General features: G+C 27.7%; 1 protein-coding gene across 9 annotated transcripts in view; it reads right to left on the reverse strand.

Annotated features, from left to right (window-relative positions):
* Positions 1 to 426: 426 nt before the first annotated feature.
* Positions 427 to 13028, reverse strand: part of LOC147806917 (nuclear cap-binding protein subunit 1-like) — a 56631-nt gene continuing 44029 nt past the window's right edge. For all 9 annotated transcript variants that reach the window (XR_015435374.1, XR_015435375.1, XM_087167397.1 and 6 more), the window contains 3 exons: positions 7465 to 7551; positions 2731 to 2801; positions 427 to 627 (listed from right to left, as the gene is read on the reverse strand). The gene's annotated coding sequence lies outside the window, so the exon portion shown is untranslated. The remainder of the gene's footprint in view (positions 628 to 2730; positions 2802 to 7464; positions 7552 to 13028) is intronic.

A 13028-nucleotide genomic window follows, 5' to 3' on the forward strand; every position in this document is an offset into this window, starting at 1 on the left:
ACTCCATTTCTTTTTCTTTCTAGTACATAGCTTATTTCCTTTAGTTCAATGTACATATATTACCTTAATTAATTAAGCATCATTGGCATAATTCAGACTCATTGGCGTCGAGTTTTTATGTTTCCCCTAAACGAATTAGTACCACTTTCCCATTAATTTTCGCCTTTGAATAGATAAATATTTTTTTTTCTATTTCATTACCGTTGATTTCAAATATTTATTTTTTTAAAAAACACTTTTAAAATAATTAATATAAATAAAATAAAATCGCGTAGGATCAGACAAAGTATAAATCTGATGACGTAAACCACGAGTGCTACCACGTCCATCGAATTCATCTGACATAGCGAATATAATATAATTAAATACATGCAATAAACTATTTTTTGACCAAACAGAGCTATAAGCTAGCAATTATCACTGATGTTATCTTTAAAATATGTGAAACTTTAATCGTTAAATTTAAAACAATGGCTAACGCTCCAATCAGAAAATTCCATTTCGTTTTTCGTGCATCATGCAAGAACAACTTGTCGCAGAATGTTCTAATGTCGACAGTGACCATCCTCGTGCTTGAAACTATCTGTATGCCAAGTTTCATAGCTTTCTGTCGGGTGGTTTAGGAGTCTATAAAGGACATACACACAGTCATTCATTTTTATATATATAGATATATATTTCTGAATACACATAAAACAGGAAACAGTAAAAGATCATCAGATGTACTTGAAATAGTATATTTGTGTTGATTATTAATAAACTTTTAAAGTTTACTTCGTAAGTATTTTTTTTTAATTTTGAATGATTAATTTCTTATAGAATTCAGCTAATCTGCTTTTAAGTTATGAATTGAAATTCATATCGAGACCTTACTTTTGTAAAATTTTATTGTCATCTTAAAGTTAGGAAGTCTTAATCAACGTATATATTCGAGACTGAACGTTTTAAATCAAGGAACATTTTATTTTGGGATTTTCCGGACTTATAAAGCAGGCAAATGTTATGATTTTTTAATGAAAAATTTACATGTAAATATTTTTTTCTTCCTTGAATTTGATGATAATTCTATGCAGAACAGTTTTCTAGTTCTGACTAAAAACTTTAAGATTATGAGAAAAAAATTAACTCAATGTGAAAATCTTTCAATTCAATATACTTCAATTATTTTCATCTAAGCTTTCTTTACTAAACGTTTCTTAGTTTATGAGTAATGTTTTTTTTCATTGATATTTCTATAAATATTTTAAAAAAAACTTGTTTTTTTTAAAAAAAAGTTAATGTCATAAGATTATAAGCTTCTGTATAATTTACATGCTTTAATGTTTGAAGTAATTCAATTCAGAAAATTATGGGATGTAAAGTTTAAATAAACTATTCATATCATTAAATTTAATTGACCAATTTTTCGAGAGTTAGGATTTCTCTCTTAATATAATATATACATATTTTTTTATTTATTGACAAATATATTTATTCCTTCTTTAAAAAAAGCAGTAGACTATTTCGAGATCTATATTGTTACCTGCATAAGAGGGAATATAATTTTATTTTCAAAATTTAATAAACCACTATAAAGAGGAAACATAAACATGCCACACTAAAAAAGTCTCTAGAGCATCCATTCGTTTCAAATAGTAACGCCCCCTATAGGTTGTTAAGTTCACGAATAACACCAGGTGATTAGAAAAATTATTACTTTTTGATGCAGCTCGCGGCTGCTGCATTCCAAATTCATATAGGTTTCCTGAGCTTTTATTTATTGTTTTTTGGCCATTTTCACATGGATTTTTGGGTTTTGATATTTTTATTTGAATTTATTAAGATTTGATGCTACTGGATAGTTTGGCAACAATATATAATTTTAAGTAGTCTCATTTTTCTAAAACAAGTTTTTCTTTTCCTGAAAAATGTCACTTATTAGCTACTTTTTGAAAAAAAACAGTCTGGGCTAAAGAGAAGATACAGAAGTGCTGGTTTATTCCATACTCAAAGCTGCAGCTATGATTCCCCACATCATGACGTCACGCCGCACACAGATCTCAAAAATCAGAACTAGAGGAAATGAAAAATTTGCTGGTGTCAGTAAGAAATGACTTGAACGTTCGACACTTTTCTGATACTAGCTGTTAAATTTTGCTCCGCTAACAAATTATTTCTGTTCAAAAATATAGTATTCATAAATTTTCTTCGTATTCCTTATAAGTATAATAAAATAAAATTTAAAGTTGGAAAAATATCTTAATGGTTGACATCGTTTTCTTATAATTTTCTAACTTTAATTTTTATCTTTTACTGTTAAATAAATAAAAGCATGTAAGAACAATTTTATAGTAACATATTGTTCTAGAATAATATGTAACTATAAAAGTATCATCATATTTTATTAATTTTTATGCCTTATTTTAATATATTTTCTTATTATGTAATAACTTTCTTAAATTGTAATAACACTTTATTCGTATATATTATCACTAGGAAGTAAAAATATTAAATGCTAATTACTAAAAAAGTAATTTTTGAGTATATAATAATGGTTATAAATCACTTGCTCATAAATATTTAAAATTAAGGCGTTATAATTAAAAAAGCCGCTAATTAGATGCGAATTAATTTAGTTTTAAAGTGAGAAGTTGAAACTTTCGCCGCCGACTGAAGCTCGGAGCGGCACGAATCTTTATATAGGAGAGCCCTTCTATTCTCTCTTTAGCCCTAAAAAATAAGTTGTTTTACCTCAATCTTAGCAGTCTATTGTTAAAGGAGGACCTGTAACTCTTCTTTAAAAGGAAATTAAATGCGACCACCTGAAATTAAAAATAGGGGGGGAAAATAAGAAATAGCAATCAAATCACAAAATAAAATTAATAAATTCATAATTTTTTTTGTTTTACAATATAAATGTGTACAGTGCGCAAAAAAAAAAAATCACACGAATAAACTTTGTTTTAAATAATCGAATTTTCTCGAAATCGGACACAAAATCGTATTTTCTCTGAATTGGCATATAACTTTTTTGTTTGTTTGCATACTTGAAAACTTAAAATTTGAAATATACAGCAATATAGATAATGTGGCTCTCATAGTTTAGTTAGGAGAGCTGATGCAAGTCTGGTCCCCTTAAAGTTATTTTCACTTTTAGCGTTTTTAGTCAGACTTTAAAGACTAATTTAATAATTTCTTTAATATAACTTTTTTGTTTGTTTGCATACTAGAAAACTTAAAATTTGAAATATACAGCAATATAGATAATGTGGCTCTCATAGTTTAGTTAGGAGAGCTGATGCAAGTCTGGTCCCCTTAAAGTTATTTTCACTTTTAGCGTTTTTAGTCAGACTTTAAAGACTAATTTAATAATTTCTAATTAGATTGCACCCACACATAAAACTCATTTACCTAAAGATTATTTCATGCAAAAAACAGTAATTTTTAATAATTAATTATTAATTTTTATTATTTAATTGTGGATGAAAAGAATTTAATAAGGTATAAATTTTTTATACCATATTTATGTACGTATATTTCTGGAATGAAATCTAAAGTTTCAATTGTTTTTGTTTAGTAGAATCGGGGAAAAATTAAAATGAATTATTTTTAAAAAAATAGTTTGATGTCAACAAAAAATATTTAGATGGGGAGATTAATATTTAAAAGTGGTTAGTTCACGAGACGAACTTGACTCACGCACCTGTAGCGTAAAAGTACATTCATATTTCTGTAGACAGATGGTGGGTTAGAGTTCCCTTTCTGTTAGGCTAACTGCGGGAGGTTTTCAAGTTCATCTTCTAACGTCCGTGCAACCCAAATGGGGGTTCGTTCCATCAAAAAAGTCGTCCACAAATGAAAATTTCTCCCAATGCTTGAGTTCCCTTCTACGTCATTGGGTTCAAAATTATAAGGCTACGAATTACCAATGGCCCAAAATTGGGTCAGCTCTTCAACGACTCTTACAAAATAAAATAACAAAATTGTTAATATATATATATATTTTAAAAATTTGCGATTACAACGCATGAATACACCTCTAGCGGAGTAGAAATTTTCAGGCTACTATTTATCAAGTTTTCATTCAGTTCCATCAGAATAACTGCATTGGTAGTCCTTTTTATTTTACCAGCGGATGGGAAATAAAATTTCTCTAAGAAAAAAGCTAAAGAACATGACAAAACAATCTAGAACATATGTAAATCTTTCTTTTAAAAGAATGCAAACAACATTTAAAAAAAATTTTTTTCATCAAGGCTTTCTTTATCAACGAATTTCTAACATCATTTCGTTGAACTGAGAACTTTCAATTTCGTAATCGCATATTATTACGGATACTTATTACGGTAAAATAAGTTTTTTAATTTTCAATTCAGTGTAAATTTAAATGAAGATATTTAAGTGCGTGATTTAAAATAATTTAGAACGTGTAGAACAGTTTTATTGATCATCAGATTTACTTGAAATAGTGCATTTGTGCTGATTATTAAACAATTTTTAATGTTTTTTTAGTAAGTATTTTTTAATTTTGAATGATCAATTTCAACTAGAATTCAGGTGTTCTGTTTTTAAGTTACTATTTGAAATTCATATCAAGACTTTACAATTATAAAATTTTATAGTCTTTTTAAAGTTATGAAATGATTATTTAAGTATATATTTGAGAATAAAATTTTTAAATCAAAGAACATTTTATTTGGGGATATTTTCTAACTTATAAAGCAGGTAAATGTTATGATATTTTAATAAAAAGTTTACATGTAAATACTTTTCTTATTTAATTTGATAATAGTTCTATGCAACATGTTTTTCTAGGTCTGATTAAGAATTTCAAGATTAAGAGAAAAAAATCAACTCAATATTAAAATCTTTCATTTCAATATGAGGAATTTTTAGAAATTTTTTTTTAGCTATAAGCATTCTTTATTTTACGCTTTTTTGTTTATAAGTAATAATTTTTCTTCGATTGAAAACTTAAAACTTATCTATAAAAACTGTCAAAAAATCTTGTTTTTCAAAATAAAATTACTCAAGATTGTATGTTTCTATATACTTTGCATATTTGAAGTAACTTGATTCCGAAAATTATAGGATGTAATGTTTAAATAGACTATTCCTCAAATTGAATAGAGCAATTTCTGGAGAATTTTAATTTCTTTCTTACAAGAATATTAATACATATTTTTTTATTTTATTTATTTACCAATATTTCTCCATTGTGCTTTAAGTGTCTGAGAAACATTCTATTATGAAATTCTACTTTGTCACCTGCATAAGAAGGGATACAAACTTCACAGTTAAAAAGCTACAATAAAAACAGGAACGTAACCAGTGTTCGGCATTAGCGCGCTACAAAGTAGTGAAACTACCGTGGTCTCTATTTTCTAGTGTTGTGCGATATTTTTTAAACAAAGTTTATTGATACAAGAAAAAAAAGTACTTTCCAGCGATTCCTCAACTTCTTTTAACGTTAGTTAAATAAAGAAACAACGTTCAAACGCAAAAAATGTTTCGGATCTCATTGGTGCTAATCACTGTCATGTTCGTCAACGTTTGCAATAAGAATGCCTCTGTAGCCGAGCGTTGCTCTACTAAGATAGGCATCTGATGCTTTGAAAAATCGATCGAGTAGATCTTGAGAAGTAAAATTTTAAATATTTGTCTTTTTTAAAATTCGATTTCACATGTACTATAAAGAACGTTTTTGTGTCTGATTTCGTAAGTTAAAACATCGCATGCGTTATTTAATTAGCATATTTGCAATCCCCCTCTCAAACCATTAAGAATGAGTCATAGAATGGGAGGATCTGATAATTATATCAAAAGTTATTCAGGTTGGGCCGTTTTTTGTTTTGTTTTTTGCTCTGTATCATGTCTTGGAGAAAAAGCATTGTCTATAAAAAAGCATGGATCCCTTAAATCACAAATATTTGATAATTTCGTAGCATTTCTTATATCACTGTCACGAAAAGCATAGAGTTTGAAAATTAAAAGAACAAATTCGTAAAAAGTGCTTTAAAATAAAATAAAAAAAACTATTTCATGTAAACATAAGATAAAACTTCTTAATATCTCCTCATATTTTAAAGAGTCAAATTTTTGCATTCAAAATAATTTTGAATATTGGTGAAAATTAAGATATGTCTTCTATAAGTTGCAAAGTGGTGACTACATTTCGAAAGTACTTTGTAGTCGCCACATTTAAAAATAAAGTAGCTGCTGTTAAATTCGATTGTAAGAAAGTTATTGTAGTTAACTACAAAGAAAATGTAGTTTTTCCGACCACAGCTCAGTGGGCCAGCATCCAAGGTTTCGTGGCCAAAATTAGAATTTCGATAAAATTTGTTTCAAAATATTTAGGGGTTTTTATGTGCAGGTAAATTGAATTCATAGTTGAAATTTTGAAATGCACTAAAATAGCCAAAAAACAAAATGGCATCTGAAATATGCTGAACAAAAATAAAAACATAATATAGTACGTTTAAATAATTAAATATAGCAATGAAAATATAATAATTTTCGTAATTTCATATTAAAAATGAAAAGCAAATTATATTTCCGAAGTAATATTACAAAATAACGCGAAAACATGAAGAAAAAAAAAACATAATTTTTGTTTTCCTGAATATTAAGTTCACTTTTGCAATACTGGGAAAATGGGGCAGGTTTTTTCGAAAGAAGAAACATCAAAGGAGACAACAACAAAAAAGTTTAGCTAATTACGTCATGGAGTTTTTTGGAATTGTAAAATGTCAAATGATAAGATATAAACTATAAGTTTGTCAAGAGCATTAACTAATCCAACAAATTGAAAAATTGCACTATAATTTAACACTGATTACTCTGATAAAAATGTAACAGTAAGGTGGAATTCCAACATATATTTCGGAAATAAAAATTTAAAGTTACATTTAAAAAAAAAAAATTAGCATATTTTTCATTGCATTGTACTCTTGTCGGTTCAAAAAGTAAACTATAAAGTTTGGAATGATTATGAATACTTAATTTGGGACATATTAAAACTGCCTACGCATATTTTAGTTGAAAAATGAATTTTTTGTTTTTGGCTAAAGATCATAGTCTTCTGGCCCACAGTGCACAGGACGAAACCATGTTACACTGCAGAAATCTCCAGAGCAACTGCACATAATAACAACGTACTCTATAGGTCGTTGAATTTACGAATAACGGTACGCGAGTAGGAAATTTAATCATCACTTTTTCATGCAGCTTGTGACGATTGCATTACATATTCCTATTGGTTTCCTGAACTTCGTATTTATTGTTTTTCGGCCATTTTCACATGGTTTTTTGGATTTTTATTTGAATTTGATAATTAGATTTGACACTACTCGATAGTTTGTCAGCAACATTAATAAACAACAATTTTAAACAGTCACATTTTTTAAAAACAAGTTTTAATGATCCTGACAATGCTTTTTTAAAGCTATTTTTTGTAAAAAATAGTATCTTTAGTTGCTTTACCTCTATTTTAGCATCAAATAGTCATATTTCACTTTCTAATGGAGGACCTGCAACTCTTCTTTTTATCAGAAAATTAAAGGTGACCACCTGAAATTAAAAATAGGAGAAAAATAAGAAATAATAAACAAATCACAAAATAAAAATAAAAAATTGAATAAGAAATTCCCGCCTTTCATGCTTTACAATATAAATGTGCGCAAAAAAATATCCCATTGAAAAATTTCACGTAATTTTCACCAGATTTTCACATAATAAAGTCTCAATCTTAATGGTTCCTGGGGGGGGGGACTTCAAATATGCTTATTTGTAGAGCTAATTATTAAATAAGTTATGAAATAGGACACAAAAACGTATTTTCTTTTAATACACACATAATTATATATATATATATATATACATACACACAAAAAGGACAAAAAGAGGAAAATATTTTCCTTTTTTTTGGATTTTTATTATTTTTTCCTTTTTCCTTCTTTTTTAATTTTTCCATGCTTTCTCTACATTTTGAAGTTTTATATATATGTTTGGGTGTGTGTTTTTGCATATTTGGATTCTAAATCTTCAGAATATTGGGAGTCTTTGCAATAAGGAGATTGTGGATTGAAAATTGTTTTCGTTTTTTTTATCAGTCTAGGAATATGTGTTAGTTTCCTATATATATAGGAATATGTGTTAGAGCCCAGATTTTGAAGATCCAAGAAATCTCAAAAAAATGGCAAAAGATACCTTTGAAAATAGCAAAGAATGCAACTGATTTGAAAAAAAAATGTCCCTTGTAAATTATACAAGATTTAAATCTGAAACATATCTTTCCTGAAATTCCATATAGGATGCAATTGTATTAAAACATTTATATTAAGAGAATATATGCAATTTTCTCTAATTCAAAATAAGAAAGGTAAACTACTTTGATACACTGTCAAATCGAATTCAGAAACTAACTTTTTTTAAAAAAAGAAAATGCACTCCTGTACCAGCTGTAAATAAACTAAAGAGCTAAGTTATTTTCAGCTAGAACTACAGGAGCTAAAAGGAGTGAAAGTTGTAAAAATGAGTAAGTAGTTCTACTTAAAAAAAATGCCCCTAAAGCAGCAAAAGTGTCTAAAATGCAGATGTCATTAAAATCCAGACTTTACTAAAATAATACTGTAATATAAACTGTATTAATCTAAACCGTAACTGTAATATGAACTTATTGTAATATAAACCGTAATATATATCTGTAATTATTTAAAGACCAATATGACTGACCTTAACCTTGTAAGTTTGAACTCAATCTAGAAAGCGAGTGAGCCCCTGGTTGAAGTATTGGGAGAAATGTACCTTCGTGGAGGACTTTTTGATGGTGCTAATCCGCATTTGCGTTACATGGAGAGGAAAACCACGAAAACCTCCCATAGTTAGCCTGACGGCAAGGGGACTCTAACCTATGATCCGTCTACTACTGAGGATATTTTACATCAGCACTTTAGTCGGTGCAAGCTGGGTGCTGAATTCGTATCGACCTGCCATCTCTGTGATTCGAATCCAGTTCCCTAACATATTAGTGGCGAGAAATATGAATCTTTACCCACCTTCCCTGTTACTGAAAATATTTAATATTGTCCATATTTAATTTTTTTAAGCTTAATATTTATCTAAAACATATATCAGCAACGCGGGCATGGGAATTGGCGTGTTTAAAGTTAAAATTGAATCTTTTATTTGACTTTTAAAAGACTTATCAGTCATACAAATGCGCGAAAACAACTTCTTACTGAAATTGAGGCATACAATACTAATTATTTAGAAACAATTTTCTAAATATGATTTAATGTATTTGTGTATCGAAAAGTAAAAGCCGATTAAATAGAAAAAAATTTGGTGGTGTTTTATCTAAACCTTTTACTTTTCTTCTTTCAGTTTTGCTATTAAAACTTGAGTTAAAATTTGGAGACTACTTATGACCTACTATGGGTTGATATTTGGTCAAAAATAGAATGAAACGCTTGTGGTCGTAACTATTTTTATTTGCTTGGACAAAATTTCGAGTGCGCTGTGAAGTTTCTTTCTATTGCAAATTATTTATTTTTAACGCTATTCTTTCGAATTTCACTAAAAAAAAAAAAAATTTGTTTTCCTCCCGATTTGTTCAAGCTTTCGTGAATCAAATATTGTTTTTACCTAAGGCATCTTATCGTTTGCTTTCCAAAGTTCTTGGAATGATTATAGTTTAACTTCTAATTGGAAAGGTCTGAGTTCAAAATTCAAACTTTGTAGTTCCAAACACATAAATTAGCATAAATTTAGGAGGCAGGATTTATATTAAACATATTTTCATATTTTTTCATTATTTTGTATTAATTTAGGTCAAAATAAGTAAAAAAATATTATATTCAGAAATTTAATAATTTATGGTTATGGAATGGGGCATGTCCCTTGACAAATATGGACTCACTTTCATATAATAATGTTTTCAACTTGCACTTCTTTGCAGTTATTTAGAGAAACAGTAATTCAGCATTGATATTTCGGTAATTTACAAAATCATTGGATGAATTTTTGAATATAAGTGGGAATAAAAATGTATACTACTTTTTTTAAAATTTTATATTTTAGTATAAATATATGAAAACCGTCCTATAATTTGACAGTCTTTTAGAAGCTATTGAGCTGTTATCATAATTAAAAAATACCAGAATATGTTTTTTATTATAATTAGAACATCTAAAAAAAACATAAAAAGGGACACTGCTATACCATCTGCGTCAAAAGGTAAAGCTAATTTTTGCTTTATTTCTTCATTGACGTGTTACTTAAGACTGTTTGGTAGGCTAACGATTTCCTTCGCTTAGCTTAAAGTTTGAGATTAAATTCCTAGGATAATATATTTTCAGAGTTCTAAGAAAATCACACTCTAGCTACAACTATCTTTTAAGAATGGATTAATAAAGGCGTTTGGCACTCAAATGTGAGATAACAATTTGTTGTCCTACGTTATTACAAGCTAGCAAAATGTAAACTTTTTTTTATAATCGAAACTCAGGTAAAGCAAGTTTATAGCAAAAACCGATTTTTGAGGGTCGGATAGCCATTTACTACTATTGGTTTGTTAACAAAATTAACTTTCCTGGTTGTCATCTTAATAATTTTGCCATAATTCATTGTTGACGTTTTCTTTTTCCAACAGTTTTTAAAGGAGATAAGGATTTCTATAATAAGCTTTATGTTATATACAAAATTTACACTTATGGTTTTTTAGTTAGAAATTTGTTAAACATGCTTATGCTATTACTTATTTTTGGTGGATAAGCAGACTACGAAAATGTTTGTTGTGCTAAAGTTCTCAAATAATTTCCTTCAATGGGCAAACGCTTGAATGTAAAGTTGAATTTTTGAATTCTAGGCCAAAAATTAGCCAAAGGTTGTTTAGACCACACATGTTTTACCGGAGGAACAAAAGAAAGCTTTTAAACTAGGAAGTTAATTTCAAAGGACGATTTGAAAGTTCAAATTTGTGATATTTTAGTCAATAATTATAACTTGTTTTAGCTCCTGCTTTTTTTTATTTTATTCTTTTTTTAATTCTACGCTAACTTGTCATGCTCAATTTTTCGCGGTACAATTCAGAGGGGGAACAGGTCGTCGCGAGCACAATTCATCCCGGCTACAATTTGTATTTTTCAAAATTTGTCATGAGCACAATTTCTTGCGGATTCGATTATACACGATCCATTTACGAAGACATTGCATTGTTTATAAAAAGCTAACTAAATATTTGATTTGTAGCCGTTAAAATAATACCAAATTATCTGATTTGCTTATTGTTACTTACAAGGGGGCAGAAATACATGCGCAAGACACCATAATTCTCTATTCTCAAATTTTTTTATTGCAAAAAATGTAACAGAAAAGGCAGAAAAAATTAGAAAATTTCATATTTGTAATTAAAGTTAAATTTAGGGAAAGAAGTAGAAAAAAAATATCTTTATTAAATCTTAGAGATCAAGACATTTGACTAAAGTAAAAAAATCACAAAAAAGCCCTTAAAGAATATTTAACTTAAAAATTTACAAAATAAACTAAAATGTATTTTTAGCTTTATTTCAAGCTATTTTATAATTTATTTGAATTTATTTCTAAAATTACACTATTACAGTCAAAGTCAAAGCAGAAAAAAAGATGAGATTTCTTATGTAAGCACGAAAAATTGTCCTTAATTATCGTTCTTTGCTGAGAGGGTACATCAAAATAGCGGGAAACATGTTTACGTAACATGTGAACGGCCCTCTTTTAAATTTCTCTTAAATATAAGAATAAAACTTAACATTCCGTGATAGTTAAAATTTATCATTTCAAATAAAAATTTGCGAAAACTTTCGTAATTCTCAAACACTATACAACTCTGGGGTATCTGTGTTTAGATAATTAAAAAAACTAAGTTTATAAATGATAATAAAGTGTGAAATTTTGAAAATAAAAAACAAATGTTAAAAACTTAACTAGCTATTACTATTTGAAATAGTAGATTTAAATAGCGCAGGTGCAGAAATAAAGTTTTCCCCACAAATTAATGTGGATGTCGAATTTGAATGTGGTTAAAATTTCAAGCGTTATTGATAATTTATTAAGTTTCTGTTCGGAATTTTTAAAAAAAGGATTTGACTAAGGAACGAATAATCTTGTACAAATTACAATGCAAGAATTTGCTTTTCTTATAAGTTAAAAATGTTCCAGTTATTATTCTAAATTACTTTCAAAGAAATGATATCTTTTCTTTCTGTACTAATGCTTTCAGATTTGTTTAAATAGTTCTGGAGATTTGGAAGCAAAAAAGTAAAATTAACCGTAAAAAACTTGAAGGTTTTCCTATTTAAACTATTTGGAACAAATTTTCTTTTATTATATTTCGATATAAAACACATACATTTATAGATTGTAGACTGAATTAAAGAGCTCTGTTGTTAGCAGGAAGGAAATTTGATTTACCGAAATGTTTGACTAACAAGTTTGCAAGTCGTAATAAATTTTTACAAGATGAAAATAAACTAATGTGCAATAACTTTTTACGTCATAGATAACAGTGAATGCTAATTTTAATATTAAGTTGTAAGGTTTTTGATTTCATGAAAAAAGCATCAATTTGCAACTTTTCAAAAAAAAATTTCTATAACGTATTTAAAATTGAACTTTGGATTCTGTATTTTCCACCATAGTTTAACAAAAGCAAAGACATAGTTTAAATGCAAATATTTTTCGTGATGTATCACAAAGAACTTTTGTAATTTAATTTTCTTTAGATTTAAGGTTTATGTTAAAAAACACAATGCTTCGGAATATTGAAAATAAAATCATGAAAATTATTTGAAATAACTCTTTACAGACAATCAAAAGTGTTTTTTTACAACCATACAAGCGCATAAAAATTGAAAAACTAAGTATTTTTTATATTAAAAATATAAGTTTTTGGATTTTTCTGAAAGAAAATATACTTTGTTATAAAAAAGTTAATAAAATATTTACCAAGTGCTAGAATGAATTTAAGTAGCATGCCATGCTTCAACCAATTACCAAGTTTTAAATTA

Source organism: Parasteatoda tepidariorum, chromosome 7 (assembly GCF_982258835.1).
Source record: "Parasteatoda tepidariorum strain Cologne lab strain chromosome 7, Ptep-v5.0, whole genome shotgun sequence".
Taxonomy (NCBI): Eukaryota; Metazoa; Arthropoda; class Arachnida; order Araneae; family Theridiidae; genus Parasteatoda; species Parasteatoda tepidariorum.